Genomic DNA, 16,377 nt, shown 5'->3' with positions numbered 1-16,377 from the left:
AGTCCTTTAAATAGAGGGAATTTGGGGGGATAGTTGACTTTTTGGAGAGGAAATCTTATTAGCAGATAAGAGGAAAGAGTTTTAAAATTTAATTTTTTTTAAATTATTTGTTTTGGTTTTATTTTATATAGAAAATAATAGTAATAATAATAAATAAAATAAATACATGAAATAATAACAATAATAATAATAATAATGAATTAATTTTATATTTAGCAAAATTTAATAACAATTTATAAATAGAAAAATAGAAATATAATAAAATAGTATTAAAACTATTAATTTATTTATTAAAAAATTATAAAAGTAAAATTATTTATTATTTTTATATTATTTTTAAAATAAAAATAAAAATAAAATATCTTGAAGTTAACTTTATTTAATTATTTATTTTTATTAAAAATAAAAATAATAATCAAAATAATATATAAATATTTAAAATAGAGGGAAGATCAAAAATCATGTGTCTATATTTTTCCCCTCTTTGTGTGAAATCTCGAAGAGTTTTCATACAAAGAAGTAGACAAGATAAGATTTTTGAACATCCAATTATTTGAACGGTAAAGATAAAAAGAAAAAGAAAAAGAAAAATGTGACCGAGTCCTATTTTTGGACGTCCTACCTATCCCGGGTTATAAGAGAATCAGGTCATGAGTAATTCAAAGATAATTTGGTGAGAGAAAAAAGTTAAAATCGAGTGAGATACCGTCGAGTTTCCGGTTAACAACTTCTGCCTTTATATTCAAATGACTAATAAAAATTGAAAAATTACAAATGAAAATTGCAATCTCTAGAATCTTGATTTGAATTTTCATGAGTTGAACTTGAATATTCACCTTGTTCTTCAGGCGGGTCCCTGACTTGTTATTTATTCATCCTATTCTTCAGACGGGTTCCTGGGCTTACAATTTCTTCACTCTATTTTTCAGGCAGGCTCCTGGACTTACAATTTCTTCACCTTGTTCTTCAGACGGGCTCCTGAACTTTTTTTTTCTTCACCCTGTTCTTCAGGTAGGATCCTGGACTTACAATTTCTTCACCTTGTTCTTCAGGCGGGCTCGTGGACTTACAATTTCTTTACTTTGTTCTTCAGGCGAGCTCCTGAACTTACAATTTCTTCACCCTGTTCTTTATGCGGGCTCCTGAACTTCCTTTTTCTTCACCTTGTTCTTCAGGCGGGCTTCTGGACTTACAATTTTTTCACTCTGTTCTTCAGGCGGGATCCTGGACCTTTTTTTTTCACCCTGTTCTTCAGACGGGCTCCTGGACTTATAATTTTTTATTTTCAAATATGTTCCTGAACTCAAAATAAAAGGTGAAACAGAAAAATAACATCTCATTCTTCAGGAAGGTTCTGAGAAAAAAGTAAATTCCCATTCTTCAGGAGGGTCCTGTACAAAAATAAATTCCCATTCTTCAGAAGGGTTCTGAGCAAAAGTAAATTTCCATTCTTCAGGATGGTCCTGTGCAAAAGAATAAATTCCATACAACACACATAAAATTTTGTCCCAGCTTGTACTAGAAAAATTTGTGTGTCACCGAATCTTAATACATCTCACAAAGAATAAAGTTTACCATGACCGAGATCCATCATCATATACTGTAATCATGATTTTTACGTTGACAGAAATGTGGAATTGCATCCTTTATTTGAAAACTTTAGTGTAAAAAAGAATATCTCATCTCTGTTCATACAAAAAAAATTGTGAGTTTTAAAACATGTGGTGGTTGGTTTGTGGCATTTGGCTTTTGAAGTGGCCGCTCTCGCACTTGCCATCCTCAATTCAAATCATGTTTCTGTTGTATGATGCTTTTGAGTTTAGCTTCCAATACATCCCTTAGATTTTCACGAGTTTAAAATGGTCAAATAACCATCATCTTGAGTACCTTACTTTTACTTTGAAATATTGTCTCTATGCATCGACCCTTTGTCTTGCTTTGTACCCTTAAAGGAGTTGGTAGAGAGTTTGGAGTCCTTTCTCACTCGACCTGACGTGAATTTGACTCAAAAGACAACAAAAATTTTCGTTTGATGACAAGGACACCAAAAATAAAAAATTAAAATAAAATAAAAAGAAAAAGACAATAGACATCTCTTTCTCAAAACAAAAAGAAAACTTATCTGAATGTGGAAACCGATTCTGGTGATTATGACATGCATTTTGAATAAAAAAGCCAGATCTACCCACACCAATCATTACAACTTTTATCCACTAATTGAGCTTGAAATTAAGTCAATCTTGAAATTTAGAATGCCAAACCGACAAATGATGTTGGATTGAATAAAATCAACCACCGCTTTCTTGGTCACTGACTTGAAAGTCGTTGTTTTCACCCACTTCGTGAAATAATCAATGGCTACTAAGATGAACCTATATCCATTCGAGGCCTTTAGTTCAATTGGTCCAATTACGTCTATTCCCCAAGCCACAAAAGGCCATGGAGCAGTCATTGTATACAACTCAGATGGAGGAGAATGTATCAAGTCTCCGTGTACCTGGCATTCATGACATTTTCAAACGAAACTGATAGAATCTCGCTCCATAGTGATCCAATAATAGCCTGCTCAGAGTATTTTCTTTGCCAAAACATACCCACTCATGTGTGGTCCACAAATCCTAGAATGTACTTCAGTCATGATTTTTGAAGCTTTTTAGTATCTATACACCTCAAAAGTCCCAAATCAGGAGTCCTCTTATACAAGATTCCTCTACTTAGGAAAAATTCACTAGACAAATGTCTAATAGTTCTCTTTTGATTACCATCAGCATGTACAGGATATTTTCCAGTCTGAATATATTCTTTGATATCATGGAACAACAGCTCTCCATCAAGTTCTTCCTCAACAACATTGCAATATGTATGTTGATCATGAATCTATATATGCAAAGGATCAATATAAGTTTTTTCGGGATGTTGAAGCATCAAATATAAGGTTGCTAAAGAATCAGCAATCTCATTATGAGTTCTGAGAATGTTTTTGAACTCCACTGATATAAATTGTTGACAAAGATCTTGCAAACAACCTCTATATGGTAGGAGTTTCGAATCACGAGTCTCCCAATCTCCTTGAATTTGGTGGAATAATAAATCTAAATCTCCCAATACCAACAGTTCTTGAATACTCATGTCAATGGCTAATCTCAATCCCAGAATGCAAGCTTCGTATTCTACCATATTATTGGTACAATAGAATCGAAGTTGGGCTGTTATAGGATAATATTGTCCTGATTCAAAAATAAGAACTGCTCCTACCATATTTGGAAAGTGGAAAATTATTTTTCGGACTCGCCTTATTTAGATCACGATAATCAACACACATTCAAACTTTGCCATCCTTCTTTGGAATAGGGACACTATTTGCCAATCAAGTAGGATACTGGGCCACTCGAATGACTTTAGCCTCAAGTTTCTTCATGATTTCTTCTTTAATTTTTACACTCATGTCAGTTTTGAGCTTACTTTGCTTTTGCTTGACAGGAGGAAAAATAGGATCATTGGCAACTTGTGAACTACCAAATCAGTGCTCAAACCGGGCATATCATCATAAGACCACACAAAGATGTCTTTATACTCATGCAAAGCTTCAATTATAGCTTTCTTTTGTTGTGGTTGAACATGTACACTTATCTTAGTCTCCCTAATATTTTCATGATCTCCTAAATTGATCGCCTCAATTTCTTCCAAATTGGGATTTGTCTTATTCTCAAACTGTTTGAAATCTTTTCTTATATCCTCAAATGCTTCTCCTTCATTGTATTCAACTTCTTTATTCATTATTTCATAATTAGATTGTGTTTTTAAATCTGGTTGATAATTCTTCATGCATGTCTATCATTAGAATCGACATAGAAAGAACTGTATGATAGAAAATAGATAAATAAAAATCAGACTCAAAATAAAATGAAGGGAAACTGTGCTTTATTAAAAGCATAGATAGAAAGAGTTTTAACCTAAAATACCAAGTTTAAAGTTATGAATTACAATTCTAGAATGATTCAAATTATAGGAGTAAAAACAAACAAACTACTAAGACTGTAAGAAAAATAAATAAACTACCCAAACTCCTTTATAATAGGGAGAGGAGTGGCCTCCCAATTGTTAAGCTGGACATTAGGGCCGAAAAACTACATATCTGCATTGCTAGTGCCTTCTCCAATTGCAACCATATCAGCTTCAATGAACATATTCTGGAAAAGGCCAATCAACTCTGCATCATCATCATTCATTGATTTTGCAGCAGGTAACTTGGAGGATCCAACAACACTGAATTTGATGAAAGACTCGTGAAGTGGTGATATCGGCTTGGTAAGTGACCATGACTCTTTATTATGCTTTTTAGCCTTTTTTATATCTTCAGAAGTAGGCTCGTATCCCAAATCAAAAGTACCAAAGTTCTCATAGAGGTTTACCGGATGAACTATGCCTTGCAAAAATATCCTAGACCTTTTCTTGGTTTGAAACCATGCTTCAATATTTCATTCACTACCATAATAGATGCAGAGGACAATTATGGTCTTGCGATGAGATTCCCCTCGAGGATATGCTCAACAGCTACTACCTCAGAAGCTTGATGAATTAACAAATTATCTGTAGTATCTTCTTTGATGGAGGAAACAAAATAGTCTTTATACATGGATAAATGTCCTTCACTATGAACAATTATTTCTTGCCTGTCGTGATCAAATTTGGCCATTTGATGCAATGTTAATATGACTGCTTTAGCCCTATGAATCCATGGCCTTCCCAATAACATATTGTATGAAGTTTCAACGTTCAGCACTTGGAAATCCATAGCAAACTCTATGGGTCAAATTGTCAATATGAACTCTATTTCACCAATGGCATCAGTTTTTGATCCGTCAAAACCTTTGACGCATACATTATTAGGTCGAATTCTTTCCACATTAACATTCAACTTTTAAAAACTTGACATAGGACAAATGTTAGCGCCTGATCCTCCATCAATTAACACTCGAGTGACGATGAAATGTTCACATTTCACAAAAACGTACAGACCTTTGTTATGCTCAGTACCTTCCATAGGCAATTCATCGTCTGAGAAAGTAATTTTATTTGCTTTAAGGATCCTTCCAACAACTTTTTCCAGCTGATTCACTCTAATCTCACTGGGAATATATGTTTCTTTAAGAATCTTTATTATAGCCTTGTGGTGTTCCTCTGAATGTATCAATAAAGACAATAAAGAAATCTGTGCTGGTGTCTTCTTCAACTGTTCTACAACAGAATGTTCTGGCAATTTCATTTTCTTTAAGAATTCTTCAGCTTTTTCATCAGTGACAGGATTCTTGACTGTTATTTATTCTTCACTGCCTTATTTATTCTTTCTTAACTCTACTGGAGCATAATATCTTCCAGATTGAGTTAAACCCCTTACTTTATCTATATCTTCAATCACTTCTTTCCCTTTGTGCATCACCACAACACGATCATAATTCCAAGGGACTGCCTTGGTATGAACCATAGGCAATTGTGACACTGGTTTAATAACAATAGGAGCTATGAGAGCTCCTTTTATAATTAAAAGAGGCTTATTGGATTTTTCGAGAATAATGAGTTTTGGTTTTATTTGACTTGACCCTATATTTTCTAAAATCTCTTTCCCCACCACCACGAGAATATTCGATGATTCGAGTTTTTTTATCACCAACTCTGCTTCTGCAGGCTTTTGTTTTGTCAAATCTACAACATTTGCAAATTTTTTCGAATTAGTTTTAATTTTAATAATCGGCTTAAAGAAAATCGTAGCATCTTCACCACTGAGTACCACATTGAGCATGTTTGTTTCATTATGATATAGCAGCAGATTTTGATTGACATTTGCAGCATCTGGACTTTCTACGATGATCTGTTGGGTATTAATCAACTCTTGAATGACTCTTTTCAGATACCAACATTTCTCTGTGTCGTGCCCTGGGGCATCAAAATAGTATTCACATCTTCTAGAATAGTCCAAGTTCTTCGGAGGAGGATTCGGTATCCTTCTCTCAATTGGGTTTAGAACATTCATTTTTCTCAGCCTATGAAATAAACTGGTGTAAGATATTCCAATAGGAGTGAAATTATCTTTTACCATGCTATCCCTTTTAAAGTCTGCTCTAGGCTGAAAATTAGACCTGGGAAGGCCTCTTTGAACTTGCGGGACTGGTAGATGATTTTGGATGGCTGGTGCACACCATTGCGGGTAACAAGGAGCCCGAGCATATGATTGTGCATTGTAAATAGGGTATTGAGGTAAAGGAACAAAACATAATGAATTTTGTATGGTTGACGCACACCCCTCCAATTTTGTTGTGGACTTAGCACGACAGTTGCTACATCCTCTTTTCTTTTCTTTCCATCGAAACTTCCTGTACCACTTTGAATTGCCTGTGTTGTTTCTTTCAAAGCAGCTTGGCTGATAGTCTTTCCTGATTTGATTCTATTTTCTACCATCTCTCCAATTTTGATAACTTCGACAAATATGCTTCCGATAGTAAAGAGTAAATGATGAAAATAATCAGGTTCTTGTGCTTGCAAAAAAATATCATTCATTTTAGATTCTTTTATCGATGGTCTGACTCTTGAAGCCTGCTCTCTCCATCTGACGGCATATACTCAAAAATTTTCGGTCATTTTTTTCTCATGTTGGCAAACGTAGTGCGATCTAGCACTATCTCAATGTTATATTGAAATTGTTGAGCGAAATCCCAAGCTATGTCATCCCATGCGTGCCAACGAGAAATGTCTTGATCAATGAACCTTTCAGAAACTATTCCTATTAGGCTTTCTCCAAAGTAAGCCATCAATAATTCCTATTTTCTTCCTGCGCCCCTTAATTGATTATAGAACTTGTTCAAGTGAGCCACAGAATCTCCATGACCTTCATATTTATCAAACTTTGGCATTTTGAATCCCAACGATAGATGAACGTCAGGAAACATACATAAATCCTTGTATGAAACACTCTTTGGTCTTCCTAATCCTTGCCTATTTCTTATACTCTGCTCTAAGCTTCTAACTTTTCTGGCCATCTTCTCCCGTTCTTTATTCTTATCAATCTTCTCAATCACGATAGGAGTATAGTGTTGATGAGCATGATAATATGGATTTTGGTATTTGAAAGTCATTTCAGGAGGATACAACATATCATGACTTGGTTCTCCCATATTTCTCTGTGTTGTTAATTGATAGCCCACGGTAGATGGTGCTACAGAAGTGAAAAATGGGTTATTTGTGACAGACGAATTTGATGGGCGCATGGTAGAAGTACCAGAAACTCCAGCCACATTATAAAATAGATCGAATCCATGTGGGTATAATGGATCGCTAGTTTGAGCTGAAGTAGGATTTGGATCATTCGAAGTCGAAAGTCCAGGGATTGAAGAAGGCGGGGCTTGTCCATTCAACCAATCTTGGTACATCTCTGCCATATGTTGTTTCAATAACTTAATCTCTTCCATTGATGCTAGTTTTTGCGAAATCAATTGATTTTACTCCTCCTTACTGCCAGACCCTACACCTTCCTTGCGGGTCATTTTCTTTTTTCCCTTGTATCTGGTGTTGTACGGATGTGATGCCAGTTTAACCACAAACCAACCACCAACTACTTTATCTTTCTATTACCAAGTACCAAACAGGTGAGTGTTACATATTTAACACATTATAATGCCACGTTATATGTCATGCTTCTATATGCATTTTCTAACCTATCCTGGGAGGCTTTGTGTTTCATCCCAGTTTTTAAAGGCATATATTTTTCAAAAATTATGATCTAACCCCTTAGAGGTTGCCTACGTATCATGCTAGGATATGAATCAGATCTTGCGTAGTTCGGAAAAAAATTAACAAAAGATTGTTTTGTCTCTTTTTTTAATTATTTTTTATTAAAGAAAATAAATAAAGTAAGTAAAGTAAAACATATGTAATATTTATGGAAATAAATAGTCAGGTTCATTACATTACATAATATAAATACGACAACATAACTAACCCAACTCCTAAAATAAAACCTACCAACTGACATCTGACAAATAAAACCAAAAGACATAACATCTAAACAAAAAGTTTTAAAACTGAAAAGGAAAAACTATGATAAAGAAAACAACTATCCATTCAAGGAGACTTCGGCTTAATATGTCCTCCTAAACTCAAATATATGTCCTTTAATGAAGTAGTGAGATGCTGTGCAAAAGCTGAAACTTGTGCCAAAAAGTCTTCACGATCCAATTGCTGATAATCCAAACCCATTCTGGCAGTATCCTATGCTACATGATAGACCTTCCCTCGAAGGGAACTGAAGGCCTGATCCCATTCATAGGCCTATCGATCTCAAAAATCAACTATCTCTCTTGTAAGTTGTTTATTAGCAGAAGCAACCTCCAACTGTTCTCGCAATATTCCTCTTTCACAAATCCACTGAGATCTCCCTCGATCAAATTCTTCTGGCATGTTCTATTTAACTTCCTGCAACTGTTGTCGGTGAGATGTGACAAGTTTTGCAACGTGTGACCCCCTAGTAGTAGCAAGCTTGATTTGTCCCCAAAGTGCAACCTCAATATCTGCTGACTTTGCTCTGTCTTTAGCAAATTTCCTTTGTTGTTCATCTATTTTTGCCCTAGCATGCTCTAATTCTGATCTCAAAGCTTGATTCGCCTAATAATGTTCTCGCATGGCTCTCTCGATCGTTATCCTGATTGCAGCTTCCTGATCTATAGGTCCCTTAACCGTTCTTTCCGGTCTGACCAGAGGACTCAACTATTCTTCAAACCATTCATGATAATCTGGATGTACTTCTACTTTCTCCCACTCTATCACCATTGTTTTAATCCCCATGACACGACAAACTTCCCAAATCTGCTAGGCCAATTCCTCCAAAAGTGGAATCTCTGGTCTAACCTCAAATACAAACTCAGTCATATTTTCTGTTATAGAAATTATTTGACGCCTGCCCAGCTGACGTAGAACTCTCAATGGAACATATGGTTGAATACCCCTGATACCCATTAATAACAAGAACGCCCGAATGATAGAACCATGTATGACTTGTCTCCAAGGGAACCAAGGTAGATTCCAAGTGATTTTATCAGCAGTCAAAGAATGAAAAAGCTTATCCCAATCTTTAATTCCTTCTGGGCATTTATATTTCTCTAACCTTTCTTTATAATCATTGATGTGATTAAATTGTTCAGGATTAAACCTTGCCAATATAGGGCATCGGTAAAGATGCTCCACAATTTACATCTGTATCAAAATATTACATCCCTCGAAAAAACTCTTTACTTTCTGACAAACGGTCAGAGCACGGTAAATATCGTCCAAGATCATTGGTACCATAGTGTAATCTTTCTTAATCAGTATCTTTACCACTCGTGCTAAATGAATGTTAATTTTTTATTCTCTCCTTGGGAAGAACATAGTGCCTAACAAGGCTACCATGAATGCAAATCGTCTGTGAACCTTACAAGCTTCAAAATTCCCCTTATTACAGAGTTGCTTACCATAATTTTTGAACCTCTCTTGCCTTTCGTATCTAGCGTACAAAAACTGCATGGAAACCCAACCTTTTTTCATCGATTTTTCTTTTGAGTTTCGTATATTCATGAGTTTGCTGAATTTGTTTATCGAAATGAGTCTCGAGGCTATAAGTTTCTTCCGATTCATATCCCCATATCCAACATAGGCTGCTATCTCTTCTACAGTAGGAGTCAACTCAAAATCCAAAAAATGAAACACATTATTCTTCGGGTCCCAGCAGGTTAGTAACGCATCAATCACCTCCCTATCAGGCTTGATTGTCATAATACTCGTCAAAAAATCAAAATACTTATGTATCTCATCATAATCGAATGTCTCCATTTCGTTCCACCACAACCAAAGCTGCAAAGGGGTACAATCCATAACCTGAAGTGGTACACTCCCATCTCGCTTTCTCTTTGGACGCTTTCCACGAACAGGGGGAGACATTTTATACCTATTGACAGGGACATAAGATTAATAAATGATTAGAATTAGACAGAACTTAATTTATCAATTTGAAAAGAATTTACAACTTGACTTGTGAAACCTAGTGCGACCATTATTCGGACTTAGTTGCAAAGAACAATTTTATCAAAATCAAAATGAGAAAAACATGACTGATAATATTTTTAGGAAAAACATTTATTTAAATTGACTCCATCAAAAATTTTACAATAAAATACCTCTAGACAATTTAACTATGTGTTTGGAGACAATACCTCCCTAAATACACTTAAGAGAACGAAAATAAAATAAAATGATTTAGAAATAAAGAAAAATAGAATGATCATTTTATGTATGAAGTTGTATAAAATTTTTAGTCTCACAATCCCTAAAGGTTTAAGACTGTTAAAATATATGTTTACATATTTTATTATTTTATAAAAATTCAGCTCACGACCTCTAAAGGTTCAGGCTATTATGTTTTTTATGTTAAAATTAATTTTGAAAAAGGGAAAATAAAATAAAGATAATAATATTCATGAAAATAATCATTTTTTCTTCTTCTTATTATTTTTTCGAAAATATCCTTCTATAAATTTGTGAATAAATATATTATTATTATTTTTCAAAACCAGGGTCGTATCCCAGATAGGACATCTTACGTATCCCACTAAAAAGTGAAAATCAGACTCTCGTAGTTCAAGAAAACTCTAAAAGTATATTATTCTATATTTAAAATTTTTCTTTTTTTTTTTTAAAAAAATAAAATTCCTTTGAAAAATAATTCAATGAATTTAAGGATAATATAATTTTTTTGTATTTGAAAGTTGCCTAGAAAGTCGGTCAACAATAAAATAAGCCTTCCAAATAAATGTCAAAGAGCACGTAGGATGCACATGTTGGTCTTTATAAAGTAGGTCACCTATCCTAGACAGACCCGGTCCCAGTGCCAAGTCTCGCTAAGTCAAATGCATATGATGCAAATAAAATGATGCCTAAAAAGGATAACTAGATTCTGAGTTTTCAGTTCTTCTAAGTTTAAGCCTAATAGGGATTAGTGTCTAGATTGGCTTACCCGAGTGAACACTCGATCTGGGGAGGGACAACTTGGTCGGTAGCAGGGCAACACTGCCTTCATTGTCGATTCGAACCCCGCCTAACATGCGTGGCTATAATCCTTCACTAGGTGCCTTGACACTCCGGCTATCTCAAAAGAAAGTTAGGATGCATACGCTGCATTCCTTCTATCCTATTTCAGAGACTCAGAGGGGGTACACGAGAGAAAATAGTTTATAAAACAGTTCAACAATATCAAAGCAGTAAATGAGCGACAAGTAGTATATAAAGCCAACAAACACAATATTAACAATAATTAAGCAAGTATAAGTTAATATAAAAAGCTTGAATTCTTATTGTCCCCAGTAGAGTCGCCAGAGATGTCACACCCCTTTTTTCGCTCGAGGCTTCAAGGTCAAAGGGGTTTTCCAATAAAAGTGACGGTTTTGAATAGGGATTATTTTAATTTCAGAGTCACCACTTAGAATCAAGTTATGGTGTTCCAAGTCACCTTTTTGAATCCCTAATCAAAAGGAAATGACTCTTTATTATTGTCTGCAAAATAGAAGATGTATTGTATCCTCGAATTATTTTTAAAGGTCTCAGAAAGATGCGTACACCGCATTCTTAATCGAGATAAATATTATAAACACGTCTAAAATTTATCTAATATTAAAGACGTTCTTACTAAAAGTTCTATCTAATTCTAATAGTGATTTAGAGCAATTTTATTTAAAAATAATTAATTAAAATAATAAAATAATGAAATCTTATTAATGACGACAAATAAACATAATAAAATAATAAAATCTTACTAATAAAGACAAATAAACATAATATAATAATAATAAAATCTTATTAATGACAAAAATAAAACAATATAATATAATAATAATAAAAAATTATAAAATAATCCATATTATATTAATCTTGCTCTATACTGTATAAAATAAATTATATATACACATAAATCCCTGGACCCTATTTCTTTCTTCTTTCTTTTCCCAAAAGAAAAAATCATTCCCTCTCTCTTCTTTCAATAACAAGGTACGAACATATGTAAAATGGATAATCGATACCAAGAACGGAAGAGAGCGCCAGCGGCAGCCTCTGTTGGCTGACCTGCGCGTCGATATTTCACTGGTGTCTTCGAAAAGTGGGTAAAGGAAAGAGGGAATCAGCAGTGGCAGCGCGAAGCTTCGTCGGTGATATTCCGGCCAGATCTGGGCGGTGGTGGCGCGGGAGAGAGAAAAGGAGAGCGAGGGTTGGTCGACGCGAGGAAGGAGAAGAAAAGACAGTGACAGGATCTGAAGGTGCTGGCGTGGCGATTCCGACAAGAATCAGCCGGAATAAACCCGAAAATGGGTTCGTTTAGATGGGATGATGATTTTCCAGCGACGGGAAGGGAAGAGGGAAAGGGAGTGGTGCGGCATCCCGGTGAAGAAAGCGGCGCCGGCGAAATCGTCTCATCGGTGTAACGATTTTCGGCATGTTTCACCGTGATAGCGACCGGTAGCATCTCCCAGAGAGATTCCAACAAATTGCGGGTAATGGGTGGTTGGTTTTCTTGACGGGACGATGGTTCTGGCGATACATTTCGCTAGACATATCTCTTTTTTTTATTATTTCCGTTTCTCTCTGATTTTTATTCCCATAAGTATTGAATTTGTGTGAACGAATATTATCTGTATGACGTATGATGATTAGTGTATGTGCATATTTTGTTACTGTGTGTGAAGATATATGAATGAGTTGTGAGGATAATGAATTTTATAGTTGCATCAGTAATTACAGGTATAGGCATATATCAATGTATATGAATATATTGCTATATCTAATTTTTTTTGATTCAATGTAATAAACAAATAATATTACATATCAAATAATAAGTTCATTAACACAAACTTAAACATGTTTTACTTTATTATAAAAAATCATACAGTAAATAACATAAATTCGAACAAGAACCTGTTTATGAAATAAAGCGGAAAAACTTGAATATCGTCACCGAATTTGAACTCAAAAACTTGACTTCAATTTGACACCTTTTTCTCTTTTTTATCTGATGATATTTTTTGAAGTTTTTCTATCTTGAATTTTTTTATCTGATGTTTTTTTTAATATCTGATTTTTGATGGATATCAAAAGTACGTAGTTTGTTCTGGGGGAGAGAATCCTTTAAATAAATGGAATTTGGTTGGGGGCAGTTAACTTTTTGAGGAGGGAATCTCATTAGCAGAGAAGAAAGAGTTTTAAAATTCAATTTTTTTTTCTTCTTCTTATTTTTTTTGGTTTTATTTTATATAGAAAATAATAGTAATAATAATAAATAAAATAAATACATGAAATAATAATAATTAATTAATTTTATATTTAACAAAATATAATAACAATTTATAAATAGAAAAATATAAATATAATATAATAGTATTAAAATTATTTATTTATTTATTAAAAATTTATAAAAGAAAAATTATTTATTATTTTTTATATTATTTTTAAAATTAGAATAAAAATAAAATATCTTGAAGTTAATTTTATTTAATTATTTATTTTTATTAAAAATAAAAATAATAATCAAAATAATATATAAATATTTAAAATTGAGGGAAGAGCAAAAATCATGTGTCTACACCGCCGAACGGATAGAATTGGGCTTTGGAATACTAGGAGGCTAAACAAAGCTGATAAACAACATGAATTGCAGATTTTTCTGCACAGTATGAAAATCAGTATGTTTGGCCTCCTAGAAACAAGAGTTAAGAGAGCAAAAGCCATTTCTGCTACTCTTAACATATGTAAAGATTGGTCGTTAGTCACAAATTATAATAGTCATCCTGGTGGTAGGATTTGGATTATCTGGAAACCTACAATATATAATCTAAATATCAGCCGTATTACAGAGCAACTCATACATTGTCAAGTGGAACATAAAGGCACAGGTCATGCAATGGAGATATCTATGGTGTATGGAATGAATGATGGTAATGTGAGGTAAGGATTATGGGCTGATCTCATAATCTTACATAGCACTATACAGAAACCTTGGGTAGTCATGGAAGATTTTAATAATATTTTGAATGTGGAAGAAAGAATGGGTAGTAGAGTTACATCTGCCGAGATAAGGGATTTAAAACAATGTATGGAATCCTGTAATCTACTAGACCTGAAATACTCAGGGGCGTACTTTACATGGACAAATAAACAGCAAGGGGAAGCAAGAGTAGTTAGTAAAATAAACAGAGTGTTAGTAAATCATAAATGGCACACGAAGTTACCAGCGAGTGAAGCACGATTTCTGACTGAAGGTCTCTCAGATCACTGTCCAACAATTGTGCAATGGGAAGAAGGTACGTACCACCAGAAAACAAGGTTTAAATACTACAATATGTAGGGTCAAGCACCTGAATTTCAAGGCAGAGTTAAAGATAGCTGGCAGGAACCAAGGCAAGGCAGGAAGATGTTCCAGGTAGTGAGCAAACTACACAGACTCAAAGGAGTTCTAAGCAAGCTGAATAAAGAAAGATTTCATGAAGTGGAAAAACAGACTGAAGCAGCAGAGGAGGTACTTATGAAATGCCAAATCAAATTACAGTTGGACCCAAAAAATACTACTTTAATAGCGGAGGAAGCAGCTGCAGCACTAGAATATAAAAAATAGAGGAAAGCTCATATGAGCTTCCTCCAACAAAAATGTAAATTACAGTGGTTAAAGGAGGGAGATCAGAATACAAAGTTTTTTCCCACACAACTTAAGGCAAGAAGAAATGGAAACAAGATTTTTTCTATAAACGATAAAGATGGAATCCACAGGCAAGGGGTGGATGGTATAGTGAAAGCCTTTATTGATTACTATACTACTCTACTAGGAACTGCAGCAGAGGATAAAACCAATGTGGATAGTAATTTGGTGAGAACTGGGACGCTAGTGACAGAAAGGCAACGACAAGAATTGGTTGCGGAATTTACTAGAGCTGAAGTTAAACAAGCATTATGGGCTATAGGAGGAGATAAAGCGTCGGGTCGGGATGGATATGTCAGTCAGTTCTTTAAAGAAACGTGGAACATAATAGGGGAAGAGGTCACAACAGGGGTATTGGAATTTTTCAGAACAGGTGACATGCTCAGAGGTATAAATTCCACCATTATCACTCTAATCCCTAAATATGCAAATGCTGACTCAGTAGGAGATTATAGACCTATATCATGTTGTAATACCTTATACAAGATTATTTCAAAAATGTTATGTATAAGGTTGAAAAAAGTGCTACCAGGGATTGTGTCTGAGAATCAAAGTGGTTTTGTAGCTAGTAGATCTATAGTACAAAATAGTTTAATCTGCCAGGATTTGGTGAGACTTTATAACAGGAAGAATACCACAAGCAGCTGCCTTATAAAGATTGACTTAAAAAAGGCATATGATTCAGTTGAATGGAATTTTGTGATGGAGATGCTACATGCTTTAAACTTCCCTAGGAAATACATTGGATGGGTTATAACATGTGTTCAAACAACAAGATACTCAATAACTATAAATGGAGGGGTGTATGGGGATATATCAGGAAAGAGAGGGCTCAGACAAGGGGACCCATTATCACCTTTGTTGTTTGTAGTGTGCCTGGAATACGTTTCAAGTATTATGAGATGGATTGCTGATCAAAGAGAATTCAGTTTCATACAAAATGCTTCTGGACAAAATGACTTGCAGAATCCAAGACCAGGGGTTCAAAAAATTTGTCATATGCAGGGAGAACACAACTAGTAAACTCGGTCTTCATGCACATACAATCTTACTGGGCTTCAATGTTCTTGCTGCCGTGAAAAGTGTTGAAACAGGTAAACAATATATGCTGGAACTACATATGGACAGGGATGGTGCACACTAATAAGACACCTCTAATTGCGTGGGATCTGGTATGTAGGTCGAAAAAGGAAGGTGGGCTAGGTGTAGTAGACTGTGCAAGCTGGAATGATGCTGCAGTAACAAAACACATATGGAATGTAGCAAGTAAAGCAGATAATATGTGGGTGAAATGGGTCAACCATATTTATATAAAGGGCCAGGATTGGTGGCAGTATGAAGCCCCTTTAGACTCATGTTGGTACTGGAAACAAATTTGTGGTTTGAAGAAAAAATTTGTTGTTGGATACAACAATAATGGATGGCTAAAACAAGAAGGAAAATATACAGTGCATAGCGGTTATACGTGGCTCAGGGCACAAATGCCTCAATGGCCAGAATGGAGAGCCGTGTGGTGCAAAGCTAGCATTGCGAAACATTAGTTTATTTGTTGGCTAGCAATGCACAAGAGATTGATGACAAGAGATAGATTAAAGAGGTTGGGTTTGTATGATGAC

At 34.7% G+C, this 16,377-nt stretch overlaps 1 long non-coding RNA gene across 1 annotated transcript; it reads right to left on the bottom strand.

Annotated features, from left to right (window-relative positions):
- Positions 1–9,934: 9,934 nt before the first annotated feature.
- Positions 9,935–11,344, bottom strand: LOC124895676. Its single transcript, XR_007051849.1, has 2 exons — positions 11,039–11,344; positions 9,935–9,973 (listed from the first exon to the last, which is right to left on the bottom strand). It is a non-coding gene; the product is annotated as an uncharacterized LOC124895676 (long non-coding RNA).
- Positions 11,345–16,377: the final 5,033 nt, after the last annotated feature.

The sequence above is a fragment of the Capsicum annuum genome, unplaced genomic scaffold (assembly GCF_002878395.1).
Source record: "Capsicum annuum cultivar UCD-10X-F1 unplaced genomic scaffold, UCD10Xv1.1 ctg83390, whole genome shotgun sequence".
In the NCBI taxonomy this organism is placed as follows: domain Eukaryota; kingdom Viridiplantae; phylum Streptophyta; class Magnoliopsida; order Solanales; family Solanaceae; genus Capsicum; species Capsicum annuum.
This window is presented reverse-complemented; position numbering and strand designations above follow the sequence as displayed.